Genomic DNA, 23,331 nt, shown 5'->3' on the forward strand with positions numbered 1-23,331 from the left:
GTATGGGGGGTAATGGCTTTTGATGTCAAATAATTTGACTTTCAAGTTTTGCTTCGGTTGGCGCATTCTGTTTTCCCTAAGGTTCAGTAATATGAACTGGAATGTTTTTTGTCACACAGGCTGAGAACCAGTCTGTGGTTTGCCCGCGGGAGGCCACCTCGAACAGACTCCTGTGGCTTTGACCTACCCATACAGAGTGTTTCCAACTTAAAAGACTGAAGTGGGCAGCTCCTGAGGCTGGAAGAGAAAATTACTGTTCTTCAGCTGAGCAGGACTTAAAATAGCAATTAAAAGGACTGCCATGAGGGTGATAAAAGTACAGGGTGTGTATCTGTACCTTTTAAAGTACCCTTTAAAGTTTAAGCCTCAGTCAGGAGAAAGCCTCCTCCTTCACTATCTGGGAGGAGATTTGGCAGAACAAGGAGCTCAGAATCAAAGGTCAAACTTCTATACAGATGGAGGCTGAGAAATAAACAGTTCATTTGCTGGAGCTAAATGTAATATTTTTTTTGCCCCTGCACATTAACTCAATAGCAAATGAACCAGTTCGGGCTTATTTAGTTCTGTGCCTGATTTTGTTCTGGAGTGAGGATGAGGTAATTACAAAGTTTCTCTCTAGTGTGATAAAGGTACATGAGAGCCCAGTCCTCTGCTCTGCACCCCTGGAACTTCCAGTTCACTCACCACCAGACCTTCATGAAAAGCACATTCATTTCAGGAAATGAGTTATCTCTGTCTCCTATCCTGAACTAATTACATTTTTAGAAGGAAAAAACAAAAAAGTAGACTTTGAAGTTCCTCTCTGAATGAATATTCCACGTGTATTATTGAAAGTCAAAGCAAGCCTTTGAAATTAGAACCACAGTGTTGATTGCATCCTAAAATTTCACCTTCTGAATGCTGCCTTTTCAGAACAATTATTATCATCAAATGTAGTGCAGCCATGTCTAGGGATTGCCCGTGGGTTAATAGCATAGAGAATTTTTTAGAAGTTGCCTTGCAGATCAGATATCAGATATAATGTAGTCTCTGTATTATGCAAGTACTCCGGGTGGTGGTGGTAGTGGTAAACATTTGACATGATACAGTGTTTATAGCCTCTTCCTCTACAAGAGAATTAAAGACTGAATTATATACCAAATTAGAATGCAATTTACTGCCAGGATTAATTCTGCTGATTTTTTTCTAATACTTTGGTATTTGAGAATGGCATGAAAATATTAGCTGTTCTTTAGTATTCGGATTATGACCGTGTCTCTAATAACCCAAATCCATTTACAACCACAGCCCTGAGGAGAAACCTCAACTACGAATTCTGAGGTGTGTAGAAGATATAAAGAGACTGAAGGCAAATCTAATTACAAAAGAAGGTCAAAGATGATACAAAGAAAACAGTGTATAATTATTTTGCAGTGATGTAGGATCTCCCATGTTTTACTCTAAAAATGTAATTCCAAGGGGCACAAACAGAAGAGGAGGCTTCCAAAAATAAGGTATCTGCTGAAGGTTTTGCTGAGAACTATTTGTGATTGGTGGATGGTTGGACTGGATGATACTGTAGGTCTTTGCTTAAAGGCTATTTGTTTAAAAAGTCCAAGAAAAATTGTTCAGGATGAGAAAGGAGCTGCTCTAATTTTGCCAGAGAGGAACAGATGGACATCAGGCTTCAGTCTTACATGCATTTGGGTTCTGCAGCCAACACCAAAAAGATCAGTTGAGTTTTGGATTTGTTTTCTTGAGCATTTAAGTCACTTGACTTAAATCATGTGTGGAACACAGTAGTTTCACAGAAAAATGTGCACCTGGGATACAGAAGATTATCGAGAGTGTTCAGTCAGTTCTAAGTGGGCAAGACACTGAGATAACTGCTGTGGGATTGCTGCTGTAATAGAAAACACTCCAGCAGAGCAGTAAAAAGTGTCCTCAGGACCCCCTCTTAGGTAATTATTACACAACCAATGGTCAAAAGGACTTTGCTTTGAGCTCCAGCAGGCACAATTTAATCTGTGCAGCTCCATTGACTTCAGTATGTGTATGGCAGTATCAGTAACTGATCTCACTTGCAACATCTCTCCCTTCACTGCACTCAGTTTTCTAAAGTAAAATGATTCTTGCTGCATTCATTATGTTTCATACCATATATGAACACTGGAATATTGTTTAGGCACATGGAATAATGACACTTGCTGAGGCATCGACTAATACACTTTATCAATATAAACTGTTTTAGAATTAGATTTTCTAGGTAAAAAATAACATGGCTGCAACATCATTGGTTTGCTGTACTGTGTTGACCAGAAATAGATTTCAGCAGGTCGAGAAGAAGTAAATGCACACAACCTCAGTGCTGCTGATTTGTTGACGGCTTCATTTGTTTTCAAACGATAAAAAGTTCTTTACAGGTGTTTTTTTCTGTACTATTTCTGCCTATTAATTTGTTTGTCTTCTCCAAACAACATAACAAGAGGGCTTTGGCCCTCCCTGCATCAGTATTTATCTCCTGAGTACTGTTCTATACACAGCAATTCCCATGGAACTCAGATTTAGGGCCCATCAAGCAAGAGTATCTTGTTTTTAATCAGTTGCAAGGTACACTGGGTTTTAGCCTCCAGATTTAGGTTGTCTGCCTATGGAGTAGCATTTGACTTGGGTGTGAGGTCACTTGAATAACTCCAAAGAGTGAATAAACAAACTGTACTTGTTCTGAACAAATGTAACCCATCCTCAGGCTCATGTTTGTTTACACACACGATGGATCAGGCAACTTAAAAAATAACTTAACAACCAAGAGGGCAGGTTGCTCCAGAAATACTTTGGCAACTTTTGAGCTTACGTAGCTTCACTTCTCAGTGAAGCTCCCTCCAGGTAAATTTTCTGAGTATTGCTGGCAGAAAGTAGCCCACCCTCCAAAATAGGATAATCACATTGAAATCAAGTAACATCATGGAAGTGTGAAAAGATAAATTCTTTTCATTTCCAATTACCTCCAAATAATGTAGTTTTCTGTAATTCATGTTTTTACTCCCATTCTTATGCAGCCTATAAAAAGTGATTCTTTTTCTCAGGTCCTTTCGTACCTAATGTGAATTCCTACTGCTGTTTAGCAAATAAAAGTTCATTCAGATGAAAATAAAAAGTAAAAATTGTCATCTTACATGTCCTGTAGCCTGCATGTGCATAATTGGTTCAGTTTGCTTGTTTAAGTCTCTGCCTGATAAGCCTCAGAGACAGTGCCTCTGTTTGAAAGCTGTAAAGGAAATAATTGACACCAAATAGTTTCCTGTCATAGAAAAGATACATCTACTCAGACACAGCCAGCTAATGGCTGAGGCCAGAGTTGGAGCCAGAGATGTATGCCAGACACCTTATCTGAAGCTTCATTTTAAACTGTCGTACAAACTAGATAAGTTAACAGCGGACTTTGTCACAGTGCTTTTAGGTGCTTGCCCTTTAATTTACTATTTTATTTATTTATTTATTTAGAGAGGAAATTAATAGAGAATGCTGGACAATTTCTTTCACATTGTTTTTTTTTCTACTCTTATAATGTTCCTACTTTTTTGATTCCAATGGTCGGATGAAAGCTGTCCAGCTTCTGCCTCCCATCTATGAGAATTCCAAGACAAGAATCTCCATGGGTCTTTCCACTGCAACAACTCCCTCAGACTCTCTACATACTTGCATTTTCCAGAACCCTGGGCAAATGCTGGCTCATGGAGAAGCCTCACAGAGTTAAAGGTATGTATAAATACATGGAGGATGTCTATTTAAATGCAAAGCTCAGAGTTGGATTGAGATGAAGGAATAAGGATTGCATGTTTTGGCAGAAAATGAAAAGACATAGTCAGGAAAACGAGGGTCACTACAGAAATGGACTCTGTGCAAGGCTAAAAGTTGAGGATGGTCAGCCTTCCCTTAACAGAGCACAAAAATGCAACCACTTGAAAATGTACTACTGCTCTGTTTCTAATCTTGAAAACAGTCCAGTGTTCTTGAAGTTGTCCAGGTATTTCTCAGCAGAGAAGCTCTGGTATACGAGGATCAGAAAATAAGTTGTGGGAAAATATTTGCCATTATTTTTCTCCACGAGGAATGGCAGTTTCCCTCAATTAGATCCACTGTGATATGTATCTCAGGATACTAAGTGTTATTTGTAGTCTTGCAATAGCTTGGTCAATGTAATGAGAGCACTCCATTAGTGACAATCTCTGCATATCCTTCCTCCAGCTTGGCCTAGTAATGTGGTTCAGTGACTTACTGTCATGGCATGCCATGATTTGAATATACTCCTTTGACACACTTTGCATTCATGGTAAATATGTATTCCCTGAGGCACAATTATTTGATGTCTCCCTGTGCTGTGATAAATTCCTCAGAGATGTAGACAGCACCATCAAATCCTCGCACAAGAAACAGAAGAAAATAACATGTTCTGCTTAAACAGGTATTAAACACTTTAAAAATCTTCTTTGAGAACTATCATTTTAGAATGAGATTATTCTAAGTAGAATGACGGTAACAAAAGAGAGATAATGTCTCACTGGTATCTCTGTTTTTTCATTCCTCAGCTACTGTGGCACACAAGATGCTGTCCAAGCCCACAGCAGGCACCTAGATTAGAAGACCCATTCCCAGCTCTACAGCTGCCATGTACATGCTTGCCTCTGGAACTCAACAAGTGTAGCAGACCAGCATTGTACCTGGAGCCTTGTTACAAAAGGAGGAAACCTGGCAGTGTGCTGGCATGCCCCTCAGATTGTCACACCAACACTTCAGTCATTATGTGGGAGAAAAGCAGACAGAAGGAACAGTTAGGGCTTCAATCTGACCTCAGTAGGGTCTACATTCTGTCCCAGGCAGTGCACAGCCTCTGTCTCTGTTCACTGTCAGTGCTGTGCTGTAGATTGCTGTTGTTGTCTGCAAAAAAAAGAATGCACAAGGGGCTTGGGATCTGATAATGCTGTGAAAAAGAAGGCAGCTCCATATGTTACCTAAATGCACTCTGTATTGCTATTTTTTGTATTAATGGATTCAGCCGTCACTGCGCAGTTAATAACAAAGGCTGATTGTAATTGACATAACATGATGTATTCTATGAATGCAAAGTAGTTGGATTGCAATTAGTCGTGCGATAAGCATACATGGGATGTTTTATGTCCGGATTTGTTTGCATACAAGCTGACAGACAAAGAGATTGAGATAAAGTTTCTGTGACTTTTAGGTGCCTGTGGTAAATTAGTGACTGTGGCATCAAGCCAAAGATTTTCAGAGTCAGAACAAAAGGAGATGGTCAAACAATAACCACATTTTTTCATTCTAATGGTTGGATGAAAGCCGTCCAGCTTCTGCCTGCCATCTCTGAGACTTCCAAGTCAAGGTTCTCCATGGGTCTCTATATTACAACAACTCCTTACTCCATACTCTTCAGGTACTTGTATTCTCCAGAACATTGAGCAAATGGTGTTTCATGGGGAAGCCTCACAGAGTTCAAGGTATGTATAAATGTGTGTATGTCCATTTAAATGCAAATTTTAGAGCAGAGGTGAGATGAAGGAATAAAGACTGCATGTATTGGCAGAAAATGAAAATATGTGTAGTTGCTCAAACAGTCAGAAGGTTTTGGCATACTGACTCCACCTGTATGCACTAAATTCTATTGCAAATGTAGCCTGAAATGCTCCTTGCATGCAATGCCCTGTAATTTTTAATGTGCTTAGTAAAGATTTCATTTAAAAGCATAAACTCGTGGTTCCACCATAAGGAAGTAGTTTACAAAGAAGCCCTTTGAAATTTAAATCAGATAGTCTTCTGCCTAATGATCTCCACAGTTGCAGGGAGAAAAGGGTATGTTTTATATTCAAAATAGTATGGGATGTATTATGAAAGGTAGGGAAGTGAAAACAGATGAATAACTCTTGCTATGTGTAGCCAGAAGAAAACATACAGAGATTAAGCAAGAGTCAGATTCCTTCTGGACTACTTGCAGCTCTTCAGGAGAAAGAGCATGAGAGTGGAAGTCAAAAATTACCATCTTCAGTGCCAGTGCTTTGCACTGAGTTTTTCCTGTGTAACCCTGAATATGTTGGGTCATGACTCAGTTTTTTCTCCTTCGAAACATGAATAATATTCTTTTAACATGTACATTGTGAGATGTAGCTTATTAGTACAGTAACTGCTTTGCAAGTTGCAGGAGGCAGAAGCTACAGTTGGCAGAGTAATGGCATACAGTGAGACACGAAATTACATAATCGGAACCGTAAAGTCAGAATTGAAAATGAAGTACTTCATTAAAACTTGACCCACATTGTCAAGTGTTCCCTCTATAGAATACAAACAATAACCTGGCTTGTAAAAGCAAGGAACTCTTCCAAGACTGTTGTTCTATTGCAAACTGTTTTCTGACTCCGCTTGTTCTAGAGGTCATTTACGACCATCTACAACACTGAACAAATTTCTCAGTAGGGACAATGACTCTACACATCCTGTTAAGGTTTCCAGTTTTAGAAACTGGATTTCCAGTTGTAGAAACACCGTATGACAGCAGCATAAAAAGCACAAACTGTCTTACATACCGCTTCATCTGACAAAAATAATTCCCACTTAATGAAGCAGCAAAACATTATGAGGAGAAGCAATGTGACAAAGCTAAATAAAATTAGGAAAGAAGTTTTCAAAAATGATCCAGAATTAGGAAAGAAGATTCCAAAAATTAGTTGAATCACTTCTACAGATGCTCGTGTGCAGTTCACACCAGAGTCAGCTAGAGTGGTTGGCATGTGTATAACCAAAGAGAACACTAACATTATAGATCAACAGAACAGATTTTTTCTGAGTATGGAAATGCATTCTGGCACCATTAAGGATAGTGCAGTGTCAGATATATTTTCCTATTTTTTTACCTTCTGACTTTCCAGTAGCTCTTTCAGCAGTTTTTACAGAGATAGCATTTCTTTCACTCTCTGATTCTCTCACTGTGTTTCCTTGCAATCAATATTCAGCCTTTTGTTGCTGGCTGTCTTAGTGATCCAACAGGCATGTCAGTGTCTCCTATCATGCTCTCTTCATCCATAGACTTCTTCATGTTCACCAAGTTATCCTTCTACTGCCTGTAATCTCAGCTGTTTATGTATGCCCTGCTGGGTCCAGTTTTGCCCCTAAGAAGATGGCACTGAGAATATAAAAAGCATAAAGAATAGACAGAAACTGCACAAACAGTATCATAGATAACAATGAAGAGAATCCGTGGTTTAAAAAAAAAATAGTAATAATAATAAAAAAAGCTCTGAAAAAAACTTTTGAGTTGTATTTACTTCATCTGTTGGTTTTTGGGTTTTGTTGTTGGGTTGTTGTTTTTTTTTACTGTTTTTGCCAACTTTTTGTGAAAGTATATTCAATTCCCACCTCTGGCAATTGGATGTAAGATCAGACATATGACCTGCACAAGTAAAAATAGCAAAAGCTGGTGATCCCAAAGGAGTAGTGTAGGAAATTTGGTTTCCAATTGCTTTTTTATGAGCTTAGAAAAGCAAGATTGCAGACAGGATTCAGCAGCATCAGTTTGTTTGCCTGCAGACAGCCACTTACTGAAGCTATCATCGTGCAACTTTTATTGCATGACATCAAAAACAGAAGTAAGGATGGTCACCAAGTTATAGGCGTTGCCAACAGGTAAATGGCTTTCTTGATGGGAGTGCTGCAAATATGAATCTGCCACTGGCACAAGTCAAGTCATTCTCCATTTAAGATAGTAAGAAACTCCTAACATATTCCACAAGAGTCGCACAATCCGTCCCTTGTACATACGATGATGCTAAGTCGAGATGCAGAAGCAGAGCAATGAACTCATTAAAGATAAATGCAATACTTTCAGATTTCAGACAGCTGCAGCAAAAGAATATTCAACTTCCAAATTGTCTGTCTGGCCTTTAAAACTTGGCCAGCTGAAAGACATCAATTATGGAATTATAGAAATGTGGACATTTTGGAAAAAAAGGTCTCTTTTCTCCCCACACCCCTCACTTGTCTAGACTTTGCTCTGTCCTTCCACACAATCTATCTACTGTTGGTGCGAGAACCCTTCTTTTCAGAAGAGGCTGGATCCTGGAACAGCCTTTGTGTATTTCCCAGCCTCGGTGACCCTTCATCTAATTTCAAATCTGCAATAAAAACAACCCCTTTTCTCTGACTCTCCCTATACATTTTAATGTCTCGCTTCCGCTGCTCTGATTTAACTCTTGACTGTAATAGTACCAAACAAAACCTTCATTAAGATCGACTCCAAAGCTGAATACAGAAAAGACCTGTTGGAACAAGCAGTTTCTGTCTGGGCAGGATTATTCTCTGCTGTCTATTTACTACTGCTTCAACCAGTCTGGTTTTAAGTATCTAAAGCTAATTAGCTTCTGTAAATTAGATCTTCTTGCAGATTACCCTTGAGAGCCAGAAGTCTTACTGTAGGAGGGATCTTTCTAGTGAAATCTCATTATTACTTTTTTTCCTTCTTGCCTGGTGCATACATAACTACAACCCCAAATATGTATTGGGTCTTTTTTCTGTGGTTGTACTGATACAGAGCCTGTGAGCACACCTGAAATCTCACAGTCACTTTCCTACCAGAAGGGTTTTCTTATAGGTTGGAGCTTTCCTTCCCTCACTGGCATTCACCCTCATCATGTGTTTGTAGCAGTGTCCCTTCATTGTCACTTAGCCGTGGAATACAAAAATGGGTAACATTTGGAAAGGGATTTGTGCATCAGGCTGCCAAATTTCAGGCAGCATTCTCATTTGCTTCTGGAAAATCCATCCCACTGACACCAGGAGGTGCCCAGAATAAATTGTCACTTTTGAAAACCCCAGACAGTCTCTGCATTTGAGTCTTCATCTTTCTGAGAGACTTCATCTTTCTGGTATGTGTTACACTTAGCTTCTTCCTTCAGTGTCACTGATTTCAGTTCTTTAGGATCTTTCAGGTAATACAAAGACAAAACCTAAGAGAATCTAAATCAAAAGGAAGGTGCTTTGTGTCTTGTATGTGAATTGCCCTAAGATGCAGCTGAGTTGAGTTCCCTTTTTTATTTAAAATGGTTTTCCTTCATCATGAAGTGTGAACGGTTAGACCAACCCTTCCTCCAGTCTATCTCCAGAAGAGGACAGAGTGTGCCATACCATTTTCGACTTCCCAGTTACCCACAAGCACAAGATTAAGGGAGTGTGCTGGCTTATGCGCAGATTTTCTCCTCATATACAGCCAAGGTGTGGCCAGGCATGCATCCCAAGCCAGAAACACAGTGGTGCTCCTGAATCCCCCATCTAGACACACATGAAGGCACACCTGTGAATTAAAGAGCTTTCAACAGTAAGAGCAAATAACAAGATTTATTTTCTTTTTTTTTTTTTTTTTTTTTTTTTTCCTAAGCAAAAGCTTTGAGTAAATGATGCAATAGTTTGAGGTGGAATAATTGGAGTATATTTATTTGCCAGACACTCTATGCAAAAGAAAAGTTCAGGTTCTGTAGGTGTGGCTAACATGGAAACTTACTGTGAGCAGCGGAAGAAAATGTCGCACTGAGAAAGATGTGAAGTTAAGTGCTGGTGTGCCAGTAAACATACACAGCACTCACAGAAAGTGGTGGAATTATCATACTGACAAAAGCCATTCCATTTCTCATCAGTGGAGACAGTCCGAGGCGTCAGTCTTTATGCACAGCGTGTGATGTCTTTATTTTAGTGATGCAAGGAATCTCCAAAGTGATGGCAATGCTTTTCATGTATTTGCATTCCTGTAAAATGCACGGTAGGTGAGGATGGAAATTATGCTTTTCATTGATCCTAATCTCCAAGTTTCCTTGTTGAAGATATTTAATTAAAAATAAAATAAAATTAAATTAAGTAGTCTAATGAGATAATTGTGAAGGTATACACATAGATTTACAAGGCTGAGGAAAACAGAGTCCCAAGCAGATGCCCATTAGCAGGATGAAGAACAAGGAACTGAATCTTGTTTAGAGGAAACTAAATTGCCATTAAATTTGCAGTCTCTTAATAGAGGTGACATTCTGGGGAGGAGATTGCTTTATCCAGAGACACCCAGCTCAAGAAGGTACCACTGCCTTGCTACACAGGCTGAACTTTAACACATCCATAAAAAAATAAGTCCTGTTTTACTCACTGTTTTTACCTGAAGTAATAATGTATCTTTGAAACAAACAAACAAGTGACCCTATATCCCTATAGAGTCCTTTCTGTGCCCCATTTTCAAAAACAGCAAAAGAGACAGATGACCCGGTAACAGCTGTTTTCAACTATACAACTATACAGAGGTGGGCCCTGCCATGGAGATGCGTGCATGTATGGACACCAAAAGGAGCTCTCTTCTGGTTCACAAGGTGGGCAGCAATATGCTGAGTTCACCTTTAAGTGTAAACAGAATCACAGAATCATAGAACCGTTAAGGTTGGAAAGACCACTAAGATCATCCAGTCCAATCCCAACCCATTCCCACCATGCCCACTGACTGTGTATCTCAGTGCCACATTTCCACGGTTCTTGGACACCCCCAGGGACAGTGCCTGCAGCACCTCCCTGGGCAGCTTACAGTTATCAATTTCGATAACTTCTATTAGAAAAAAAAGAGTATTTAAATTACAAAACTAACCACAACTCTGATTGCTGCTGTCTCTTAAAAATGTTAATTAGTCATTCCATTCTTCTTTATACCAATGAAGACCTACACACAGTCAGTGACACTATTGCTTGTGACAGAGTCTTGCTGAGCCTTTCACGCTGCAGTTAGTGCGAAGGAATTTGTATGTAATGACAAGAGCCGCAGTAAAACATTTTCGTTTGCACCCAAGGAATTCTCTTCACAAAGAAAGCTTCAGAAATAAACTAGAAATGGTTCTTCTCCACTAGAAAAGTTCATTTTCAAGAAAGGAAGTTTGCAATTCACTGCAGCTGGAGGATTTTTCATACCTCCCAGCCCAGTCCATCCCCAGAGGATACGGAAAAACCCCCATCTGGTCACTGGGTCCGCAGCAGACAAGGGGTGGGCACAGGGAACCTCATTCTAGGGTGGAAACAGAACCAACTCAGCAGGCCTTATCCTCACCAAAGGCTAAAAAAAAAGATCTGCCTTGTTTGCGAGCTGGTCCACGGACTGGTTTTGTTGTGGGGGCTTTTTTTGGAACAATTTCGCTGGCGTGGCTGCTGAGTAGATACGTAGTGATGGAGGGGTCCCGTCTGGGTTCGCCCGCCCCCTCAGCGCCGCCTTCTGTCGGACCAAAGGCAGGGAACCGCCAGCATTAACATCATTCCTGGAGAAAGAAAGAATGGGAGAAAGGAGTTTCTAGCCGCCCGCTGAGGGGGAGGGAAGGGCCGGGCCTGTGCCGGCAGCGTCCCGCCGCAGCGGGGGCGCGACGGAGGGAGGGAGCGGGCGGAGGGCGGCTGCGTGGCCGCCTACCCCGCGTTCTGGCGGCGGCGGAGCTGAGTGGAGGGGAAGGCCACGGTGGGTGCCCGCGGGCGGTGGTGGCGGGCTCAGGGGGAGGGAAGGCGGGAGCGGCGGGGCGGGGAGAGGAGGCGGCCGCGCCCGCCCATCAACGCCGTGCGGGAGTGGAGAGCACTGAGGAGGGCGGCGATGGTGCTGCGTGCTGACGGCCGCCCCGCGCTCCTCCATAGGCGGCGGCCACGGAGGTCCTGAGGCGGCGGTGAGCGGGCCCGGGGGGTGGCGGGGCCGGGCACGGCGCTGCGGTGCGCGGAGAGGGGGAGAGGCGGGGCCGGGGGTGCGGAGAACGGAGGGGGCCTCCGGATCTCCCCCGGGCCGATACGGAGCGGGAGGAGCTGGGGGCCTGCGGCCGCCCGAGAGAAGGGCTCGCAGCGTCTCGCGGCGGGACGCTTTCACGCTTTCTGAACTCTTTCTGGTCGCTCATGGGAACCAGCGTGGGTTTCGCCGGCTTTTTTATCTCCAGCAATCGACACCTCCGCGAAGTGCGGGGTGATTTCTCTCCTGTTGGAGATTGTGTCATCCTCTCGAAACTGCGAGTTGAGAGCAACAAAGGCGGCGACTTCTTAGGAGCCTCCGGGAGCTGCTCGGTTCCCCTCCTGAGTAGTGGGGAAACGACGGGAACCGGTTTGCTTCCGTGGGTGCGATGCGAAGTGGATGTAAGACTTGAAACTGCGGGGTTGGGTGCGGGTATCTGTGGGGTTGGGTGTGGGGATCTGCGTGGGAGGAGGGAGCCGGGAGCCTGAGCGTGGGGCTGGGAAGGAGCGTGATGGGGTCCTGCTGCCTCTCCGGCGGAATGGAACGTGTTCGGTGAGAGGAGGTCCAAAGATCGGGCTGCTTATGGGGCCTGAGCTTGTCCTGCTCAGGTTGTGCCCCTCCTGCCTGTGCTTGGCTCCCGTAATGTGACCCCAGTTACAGAATCACAGAGTTGTAGGGTTTGAGAGGGACCTCTAGAGAGCATCAAGTCCAACCCTGTTGCCAAAACAGGCTCCCTAATGCAGATTGCACAGGTAGGCATCCAGGCTGGTCTTGAATTTCTCCAGAGAAGGTATGCTGTCAAGGGACAATCAGCTGGGACAAAAGCACAGCTGGGAGAACATCAGCAGAGAGTTGGTTCTTGTGCAAGAAATACTGATGAGGAAAGAGTCAATCTGCTCTTAGATCTTTTGTTGCAGTACGTTACAGCAGATTCTGCCACCACTCCTCATGCTATCAGACACACCTGTCTGAGCAGCTTGTATGCTGGGTGTTTGTGCTTCATCTGAAGAACCTCTCCTTCCATTAACAAGCATGTCCATCCATAGCAGCCCTTAAACGTAAGCTGTATAATCACAGAGTCATTGAGATTGGAAAAGGCCGCTAAGATCGTGAAGTCTGACCATCCCTACCATGCCCAGTAACCATGTCCCTCTGTGTCTCATCCACACAGTTCTTGAACACTTCCAGGGATGGTGACTCTACCACCTCCCTGGTTAGCCCATTCCAATACCTTACTGCTCTTTCTGAGAAGAATTTCTTCCTAATATCCAACCTGAACCTCTCCTGGCACAACGTAAGGCCATTCTCACTTATCCTGTTGCTGTTACCTGGGAGAAAAGTCTGACTCCCACCTCTCCACAGCCTCCTTTCAGGGAGTTGTAGAGAGCAATAATGTCTTCCCTGAGCTCTGGGGACTGATTCTTGCAATGTGCCTTTGCAAGACTTTTCAGACCAACACTAATCCAAGGCTCTGGATTCATGTTTCAGCTTTTCTGGGATGAGCTGCAGTTTTTCTAGGTAAAGGTATTGCATTTTCCAGTTCAGTGGGAGGGAAGGTGTTGTGTTTGACCACATTGCTTTGCTGTTTTTACTTTAAAGTGGGTTTTGTCAGCCATCCTGTAAATATGGGTTAAGTACAACATTGAAGAGCTGCAAGTTGAAAGGCACAGTCTTTATCTGTTTGCTTCCTAAGGAGTTCAGCAAAGCAAGGATGTTGACGTTCGCATGCGGAACAAGGGACAGTTCTGACATAAATTGGCACACAGCTATTTTCCTCTCAACTGCATGTGGGTCTGAGCAATAATAATTAGCAGTTGAGTAGCACAGTAAATCTTCCAAGTGCCATCAAATCGTAATCAGCCAGCTCTAATAGCATGCTGCTCCTGCAAGAGAGGTGAGTAATTAGAAAGATAAAATGAGACTGGGAAGCCTGTGAAATGGAGCTTATTGTTGAAGTGGCGGTCACTGGAACAAAGCTCTGCTTTATCACTGAACCTCTGAGAACTGCTGTACATTAAACACTGCCTCAAATATTTGCATGTTGAAATAGTAACCAATAAGGCCCAGAGGGCCTGGCTGCTGCAGGCACCCTTGTTGGAGCTCTCTATCATCAGGAGACCTTGGTCTGGAGAGTCTCAGGTGGTTGTTCCACAGCACCTATCAGAACTTGGGCAGGTGTGGCATCAACTCCTTGGGGGAAATGGTTTTCTTTGGAAGAGCCTTCCAGTTTACTCATGTAACAAGCCTAGAACTTTATGATGTTGATGATACTCCAGAACTGAAAGTGATTTCACCAGTTCACTGTTAAGCTTGGGAACTTGTAAGCATTGGTCTGCCTGCCACACTTGAGACATTGGAGAGAAAATGTTGGTTAACAGTTTTGTAGTTTTAAAACGAACCATTCAGTGGACCAGAGTTCTGCTATAGTGTGTCATGGTGCAGGAAATATCTATAAGTAGCTGCCCTGAGCTGTCACTTTCTGTGGGACAAGTGTGGATGGAAAGCCATGAATACCAGAATAAGTTAATGTTGTGTGTCGCCAGTTAGCTGTTAATGAAATCTGTACATCTGTAAAGTAGGGTGGAACTCCTGAAAGAAGTGGTTCCCAGCCCCACCTCCTCCTCAGGTGCAGAGGAGGAAGCTGACGCTTATGGATGGGAAGGGCAGGAGAAGACTCTTTAGAGCTGTTTTTGTTTTGTTTGGGCTTCTCTTTCTCCTGTGTCGCTTAAATACTTGGTGAGCAGCTAGGCATATTCCTTGTGCATCATAATCTATTAAAATGCCTTCATTAAGGGCAATTGAGTGCCTGCCTTGGGACAATGATATGTCCTGTGAATTTGAAATCCAATTGCCAGGATAGGGATCTGCTATGCTTAACTTATGAAACTTCTTAGGAAGAATAACAGGTGAGAAAACTTTGTTCTCAGGGTTTCATCTATTGCTCTTCATCTTTTATGTGTAAATTTACAATGTCATGCCAGCACGCCACAGAAATTCAGTGAGATATAATTGGAGGACTATAGGAGACATAGTGTTAAAGCTGCTGATATTTGGTTGCTGATATTTGAAGGCTGTACTTTTTCAGGTCATTCAGTGTCATTATGGGTTTGTAGATGATACTGTAATGTCAGATTTAATACTGGATGTCGTGTCAGCACATTGTTCCTGTTGGAACCAGTTTATAGTCAGATGAGTAAAAAAGGAGGTAAAGCTGCCCTCCCTTTTCCAAGTGCCCCATTTCCAAGCTGAAAGTGAAGCAGAGAGGGAGAAATGTGGAAATAATAAAAAAAAAGTGAGTGCTGAAACTTGGATTTGAATACTGACTTCTTGTCAAGTGCTCCAGCCAGTCTGTCTGAAAACAACACTTCTGTAGACTTTCAGGTGGAAGACTTTCAACCTCTTCATGCCTGTGCTTTGTCAGAGGAAAGGTGTATTTGGGGTTGGGGTATTCTACCAGATGTTTTGTTTCTTGTGCGATTGTCTTAGGAACATTCGTCTGTGTCTGGGGGAGAAGAAATGGAGGGAAATTCCTGTAGAGTTTGCTGAATTTCTTGAAAACGGATCTGAGAGTGGTCTTTGTGTTGTATTGACCTCTTCACTGAGTGCCTGTGTGCTATGTAGGTGCTTCATTTCAGGCATACAATCAGAGAAGTTCCTCACCACTGGCATCCCTGAAATCTGCTTTATTTACAAAAAGTAAATCTTGAGCTGAAAGATTCTTTGGGTGACTTTTCTTCATGGTGCTGTTGCAGATGATTTATAGTTGTGCTGTAGGCTTGAAGTCAATGTTGAGTTTAACAGAAAACATTCTGATCCTATTCAGCTTTCTCAAGTGAGAGAACTTAAACACAAGTTTACCACCTTTCCATGAAATCCATTTTATTTTTTTTTTTGGTCTTGAATTTGTCAGGGTGTGGGGAGAAAACTGTTGCAGTACACAGATTTCTGATGTTTTGAATGTTGAGTACATAGTCATAAGTAGATACAGCTGATACTCCATAGAAGCCAGGTGACCATTAGGTTTCAGCATGCCCTCTTATGTTGGAATCTTAATGCCATGGCTGTTTGCTTTGTAAAACTGAAGGTACGAGTTCTCTGTGCTACCACAGTTAGGCCAAGTTGCTGTAGAAACTGTTTCATTCAGTGTTGACTTCCTTTCTGTTTTGGAGTCAACATTGAAAGGCATAAAAGGTTGTGAGGGTAAACAATATTTGAAGCCAAATAGCATGCTTGGAGATATAAGCGTTTGTGAGTTCGTGTCTGTTCTCTAGTTCTTCTTGGTTTCCCTTCATGTAATAGCCGTTGTTGGGATCAGGTAGTGGGCAGGCCCTCAAGGCCTCTTACAGGGGAAAAAACAAGGAACTAAACGTAAAGGCTTTGTAGCTCATTACTGAGTGCAGACAGAACATGACTTATCTTGTTATCACAAGGGTTATAGACATTCATTTGCAGCTCCTTGTTTGTGCAAGGAATTGGTTCCCAGTGACTCATTTTATGTTTCAGATGAGGATTTTTCCCTTTTTAATGTTATTTTCTTCAGTATCTCAATGACACATATAGATTGGTTGCTGTGTCTTCCATTTTTTTACATAGACATGAGTAACTATGGCGTAGAAACCAATGAACCTGTGATGTGGGTGTCCCCAGGTCTCTAATGGGGTCACCAAAGAAGGGTGATGGGATGTTGACTCTTCAAGCCACATTTGGAACATGGCAGGTGTTCTGAGTGCTGGAGGATGGAGCTGGGGAAGTCTTAACAATAACATTTCAGACTCACATCAGTTATATTTGGGGTTATGTGTCAAAGGTTTTTGGTAGGGCTTTTGAGATCTACTAACCACTCTGCTGTCTCATTTTGAAAGTTTAAATGGATTAGAGAGAACTAAATTGAAGTTTGAAGTTTACTTAAACTGTTACAAATATCTGTGTTTCCTAGCAGAAGCATGTCGGGTTTTATTGATGAAAGATTTGCATTTGCACATTGCCTGAAGTTGTGAAGGCATGAGGAATGGAATATTTTGGTATTTTTTCCTGTGTCATATGTGGGTAGTTGAGCAATATAATAATTTCATTCCTAGAAATACTGAAAGGAATCTTACTTATTCTTGTTCCTCCGTGTCACAGATTATGGAGTGCAACAGTTTATTAGTACCGACCACCTTTTTTATTTGCAAAACTTAGCATTTCAAATAAAAGTTACAGTAGGGAAAAGGAGTGGATGTGTATTGTATTGCCTTTTATTATCTTTCCCATATAATTGCTGTGTGGAAGATCCCTTCATACTGCTTAAGATTATGGTCCCCGAAATAATAGATAATAAATACTTGTGACCAGTAAATTAATGGGGAAATTGGCTGCCAGGCAAGCAAATAGTTTGATAGGGTAGTACAAGTTCTGCTTCTGTTACTCACTTGTTAATGTCAGTGAGTAACAGTGCACGTGTTGCTTTGGGAGACAGTCTCTGTAGTATATGCTGCTGACTGGATGACCATGTGGTTAGGTTTATAGGGAGTTATCCCTCCAGCCTCATTTCAGAATATACAAAACTTCCTTAAATATGTGTTTCACCTGGTAATAAATCACATTTTCTCCTTCAGAGGCCTTGTCTTTCAAACATCTTAGGCTGTTTCAACTATTCAACCTATTTTCTTGTTTGTTGTTTTGAAATGTTTCCTTTCATTTTTTCACAAGGATCAAAATTAGATGTATTTGCATTAAGTTGGCTTCTGGGAAATGAGAGTACTGCCCATCTGCACACATTATTGCAGATTTCATTTGTCAAGAAGCGCTTTATAGAAAAAGATTTATCATTGCAGATTTTATGAAGGAAGTTCTGTCCAGCCTTCCTTTTGAGTTCCTACATATCCTGAGCCATCTTTTCTCTGCTCCATACACCAGTGCCCTGTGCCTGAAGAGGTTTCCTCTTAACCTATTGAAGGGAAGCTTCAGACAAAGTCAGCCCATTGCTGGAAAACTGTAGATGGCGTGGCAGCAAAAGTATGGGATGAGATTTCATACCTTTGATCTGGGCAGAGTTCCTGGATCTCCCATTTTAGTCCTGTTAGTCCTTGTCCTTTTTCAGGCTGAGGGTTGTTCAAACTCCAAAAAATGAGACATTTGTCTGGGAAATCTGACCCACTGACCAAGATCTGCAGGCAATGGACCACCGTAACTTTTGCAGGCTATAGCAGAACTTTTATTTATTTATTTATTTATTTGCCTCAGAGAGTTTTCTTCTTATGCTGTTTACTTGGCAAATGAACATGCTTAGAGAAAGAATCATGTCCCCAAGTACTTTTGAACAGCCTGGTTTTTCAGTGTGCCCTGTCCCTGTAGCCTCTTGAATGACCTTGATGCGATTACAAAGATGTACTAGCTGGCAGTGATACAAGTTTGTTTCCATCAGCTCTATAGACTCAGTTATTGAGTAGCTACACAGTTGGGTTGTGGGAGCAGCCCAATCAGCTGGAGCTTTATGCACATGAGCTTACTGTATTTTCTGGGATGGAAGGCTGTTTGGATTTGTTGCTCCTGTGGTGGTAGTGCACGCAACAGAGGCAGGCAGGGGAAAGCATTTCCTTATGTCCAGTGCCTTCAAATGTGCATTGCTAAAGGCTGGTAAAAGCCAAGTGGCCTTCATAAGGTGGCCGTGAGGTACAAGAAATACCTCAAGTCACTTGGCCTGTTCCTCTCCAGCAAAAGTGGAGAAGGTCAGTGGTGTCTTCACAGCAAGCAAGGTAAATACTCTTTTTGTAGTGCTGAGTTAGAGTTGTGTTACTGGAAGGGAATGCTGTGTGAACCGACAGTGTTTTCAGAAAGGGTTTAGACAACCCAACAGCATGCTGGGCATTACTGACAGATGTGACTGATCAGATCTCACCTTTGCTCAGGAACCCAATGAACTGATAGCTGCCAAGGAAGAATGCTGATAGGGGTGACCTCATCTGTATAAAAGTTCTTAAACTGTGCATTGCTTAGGTTTGTAAACATCATATGCAATAGAAAAGTCCTCCAAATAAGATTTATCTTGACATTTTTAACTTTTTTTTTCTTTTTTTTTCTTTTTTTCTTTTTTTTTCTTATGGGGCTCATGCAACTCTGCACATGCTTCTCTGATGTTCACAGGGTTGAACTCAGTGCAGTCATAAAGAATCCAAGCCTTGGGAAACGTGGCACTGAGGGATGTGATTTGGTGAGCACAGTGGGGGTGGGTTGACAGTTGGACTCGATAAACCTAGAGGTCTCTCTCAACCTTACCGATTCTATGATTCTGTGTACCTGAAAGAGAAACTTCCACCTAGCAGAAGAGATGTAAGCAGGGTGTTGAGCTATCTGATTCGATCTGCAGTCCCTTGCTTTTGACCTTTTAACCAGGAGTCTCCAATCCCTGCAGACATCTTAGGAAGGGATGCAGTGATAGGTGGTCATGTAACCAAGGGAGCTCACTGCCATATAGCTCTGTAGAATCAAATTAATTGGCTCGGAAGGGAGAAGCAAGTTTTAGCACCAGAGTGGTTCTGTCTTTTAAGCTTCTGTGTAATGTAAATGTGTAACGACAGTGGTAAGGTTTTAAGACCAAAAGCAGTTCTGTTGATTGCTGTGATGAGGAGAGTGTCTTTGGGTACCTCAGTCTTTGCTCAGTGCGGAGATGAGGTACTGAGAAATGAACAAGATGTCAGTAAGAGTAGCTAGAACACTGGGAAGAGGCTTCAGTGAAGATGAATGTCTTGCTACCATGGATGGCTAAGATCTAGAGTAGGTTTTCTGATGGGCACCATGCGTAGTCTGCTTCTCAGAGCAGTTTGAGGAATAGTGAAGTTCTGAATCTCACTTGCACAGCTCAAATTATTCCTGTGGGATCTGTTGTGTGAAGTTCTGTGGTGAACTGCAAACAGAAAAAGTGCCATCCAAACAGTAATTCGAAGAACAGGACTAATGAAATAAACAAATAGAGATCAACTTGCAACGATGTAAATTGGTTGATTTCGTTTACAGGTAAGAGACACATTGCTGAAGAACTGAAGGGCATTCTGTTATGATAAAAGGCATTCTTTTTGTTCTTGCCTGCCTCAATGTCAGATTGCTATTTTCTGTTGGCACAAATACAAGCGCTGTTTTGCTGTGTGGGCTCTTTGGCCCTGCTTGCTGAAATAAGCACAGAAGAGTCAAAAGGAGGATTTTTTACCTTAAACCTTTTAGTTACATGATACTATCCCAACAGCTGCACACTGGCTTTCAGTACTGACTGTTAAACAGCCACACAGAGATGACAAATTGTATTTGGTTTGATATGTGAAACTTGCTTGCATAGCGCCGAATATATTTTTCAATATTAGAGAAAATATTTAAGTTTGACGTTAGCTGAATTCTTTGATACATGCCTGCTCTCTTATTCTGCCCCACCCATTGTTATTGCTTTGAGAATATTAAAGAATTGAAGATCACAGCATTTCACTTTTCACCGTAGAGTGAACTGCAGCTTGGGAAGTCTGATGATGATGCAAAATGTGCTGCTTCTGCTTCCCTTTTCAGTGGTTTTGGACAAGGGGAAGAGAAACGATTGCTTGTCTAGACTTCAGTAATTTCTATATACATTTACTTGTTATGCAGACAGCATTCAGTTCGAGGTTTATGATGTATTTTCAATGATATGCTCTGAAACCAGTTTATAGAAAAAAAGGAGAGAGAAAAAAAATGTAGAGGCTGTTGTGCCAGAACTAAAATGCATCTCATGGGACTGATTGCTTTTTGTAGTACTTTGGAGCCCTAAGGTGCCCTGTCTATAAACTGTTTTCAGGACATTTTTCTTTTGTTTTCCCTTCCCAAACGTCACCTGGAGATGCGGAGGACTTTACTGCCTGCTTATCTTTACTACTAATATAGAATACAGGGTGAAGTCTTATAGCCACTTTTGCAGAAGTCTTCTTGTGGCAGCCCACTGACCAATTGAAGGAGGTACTGATCAGCATGATAAAAGGTGAAGCCTAGTTTGAGTGCCAGCTGTCTTCAGTTAGTATTTCTGCCAATGCCAAGCCTTTTAATCTTTGAATTTCAAAATACAGCCTGTGAATTGCTGTAAGCAATTATTCTGCCCTAGGTGATTGGGGTATATTCACTTTTCAGGTAAGTGGATGAAAAATGGCTAGTAAAGCAAAGCATTAAAATGCTACCAAAAAAAAAAAAAAAGTAATTATAATAATGATAACAACAATCAACATTATGTCTTATGTTTGCCATTAAGACTTGGCACCTGTAAAGAATTATGCCTCTGTGTTGGGTGTCCCTTCCCCAGCAAAGCAGTTTGTGTGTGCACTCATGCAGCTCCTCTTCTCTCTGTCCTCTTTGGCTGATGGTGTTTTGGTTCTGTCTGTTCTTCCACGTGGTGAGGAGCTGTGGATTATTCTGAAAAGATATTTGATTTTCCACCCTTTTGGGATTTAACTTGTCAAATTTTGGTCTCCTCACCTCCTTTTGTTAGTATCACTTTGAGGGTTTCTAGAATTGGTAAACAGCTGATGCTTCTTAACTGTTTAGTACCTTGTACCACTTTTTCTTGGGTAAGAATATGCAGGTTGAGTTGAGTTGCCTGTACACTAGGACTGGGTTTTGTTGCTTCATTATAAAAATCATGGGAAGGTGAAAAGATATGGAAATTGGTTCCCATTTGGGTGTCTGTGATTATAGATAACTGTGATCTCTTCCCTGTTACAAAATAAGGGAGATTGTCCTGCTGTGTTCCATTAGTCGGCTTAGTCTGATAATTAATCAATTAAGAGTGTTACTAGGCATGGGGAATTGGAGATTCAATCGCTACTGCGAGGCACTGCTTAGCGGAATAGGGAGATGTGGTAGTTATGGCTTAGAGTCTACTTTTGCTTTTAGCTCTCTAGGGAAAACTTAGCAGATATTATGAAAAAAATTAAATTTCATCTTTTGACTAGAGGTGAATTCCATAGTCCTTTATGCTGTGAGATAAATGGATGGCCTTTTAAGCCAGTACTTAAAATGTAGGATAAAAAATAGATGGTGGAGAAGAGGGACTTGGGAGAAGGAAACGTAACTATCCTGAGGACAAACTTCATGCAGATGGCTGTTGTATTTCTGCTCAGAGGTCTGTTTGACAAGTTGATCAAAACCTTACCTACCAAAGGCAGAAATCAAAGTCCTCCAGAACAGAAGAAATTAACCTAATCAATGACTTCAGATGCATACAACTATTACATTAAATGTGGAAAAAATTGTGTTCCTTACTATTGCATTTCTCCTTTTTTTCCCATTAAGACCTGGACTTGCAGTGAGTAACACAGTTCTAATAACAGCGGCTTGATGGTTTGTTTTGTTTTGTTCCCCCCCTCCAAAGTTAATGGCAGAGTGCAGTATTCAACTTGGGTATGTGAGGGAGATAATTGGAGTTGAAAACTGTTTATTTGGTGTGTTTGAGTTTGTATGTATTCATAATGAAATTTCTTAGTCTTTTCTACTGCTACGAATTTACAGTTCCCTCTATTTATTATTATTATTATTTTATTTTTTAGTGTAGGATTGTATTTGGGATGGCTGGAAACTTAATACTGAACCTAATATTTGGAGCCAGGGGATGTCTGAGTGTCACACGCTTTCAAATTTGGACAGTTGTTGTGTGATCTTTGTAGGCACTGGTTAAAAAACCTTGTTCCCAAAGGTGTCCTTTTCCCAACTTGAAAATATTCAGAAATTCTGGAAGCATTTTTCCAGTTTGATAACTTTAAAATTCAACATTCTACTTCAGCATTTGGTAAGCAAAATTGATAAGGAATGTATGGTAGTGAGACGGCATTTATAAGCTGAAAATGTTTTGAAAGCCATGGTATAACATTCTAAAGTTCGTGGATCTGTTCCATAATACTTGGGTTATAAGTGTTGTACCCTTGTATGAAGACCGTGTTTTATAAGAGTCGAGCTCTTAGACTTTAGAGTGGTCACATTTTTTTGCCTAGTTGTGGTGTTTCTCCTTTTGTATTATCTAGTCTTTCTTTGGATCTCTGTGAAGTAAAAGAGTAAGACTTAAGCTGCTGAATATAGAATTACCAAAATGATTTTGAGAACAGCAAAATCTGATGCATTCCTTAACTTTGTGGTCTAGCTCTGCCAATAAATCCAAGTGCTCTTCTATTATCTTTCCATTCTTATTTCTCTTAGTGCCTCAGCTGAGCAGGGGGATTAGAGATTGATACAGCCTTCTGCTTGATTCCATCCCAGTTCAGAGAATGCAGTTTGTTCCTGGGCACTGCGTGCATATGTCCTCAGCCTGACTTGCTGTCTGTTACTGCTCATGGAACATTGTCAAAAGAGAAGAAAGGTGATGCCAGGACTTGCTTTCCTCTCATGGCATCTAGGCCTGCGGAGGAAAAGGTTCTGCTGGCTTGTCCTTGTTATGCAGCCAAGGGTGTAATATGGCTCTTTGTTCTCTAACTCTACTAACAGGAATGAGTTGAGCATCCATACAAAGCAGAACTTCCCTGAACTCTGGTTTGTTGTTTTTTTGGTTGTTTTGTTGTTGTTTTTTTTTTCAACAGAGGGCTTGTCATTGTGTAAGG

At 41.6% G+C, this 23,331-nt stretch overlaps 1 protein-coding gene across 5 annotated transcripts in view; it reads left to right on the forward strand.

Moving 5' to 3' along the window:
- Positions 1-11,339: 11,339 nt before the first annotated feature.
- The window catches only part of PTPN13 (protein tyrosine phosphatase non-receptor type 13), a 102,124-nt gene continuing 90,132 nt past the window's right edge, over positions 11,340-23,331 (forward strand). For 4 of the 5 annotated variants that reach the window (XM_072334941.1, XM_072334940.1, XM_072334943.1 and 1 more), the window contains exon 1: positions 11,579-11,702. The gene's annotated coding sequence lies outside the window, so the exon portion shown is untranslated. Of the gene's footprint in view, positions 11,504-11,578; positions 11,703-23,331 lie in introns of those variants that run through there. The other variant, XM_072334944.1, reaches the window with a different exon arrangement.

Source organism: Excalfactoria chinensis, chromosome 4, assembly GCF_039878825.1.
Source record: "Excalfactoria chinensis isolate bCotChi1 chromosome 4, bCotChi1.hap2, whole genome shotgun sequence".
In the NCBI taxonomy this organism is placed as follows: Eukaryota; Metazoa; Chordata; class Aves; order Galliformes; family Phasianidae; genus Excalfactoria; species Excalfactoria chinensis.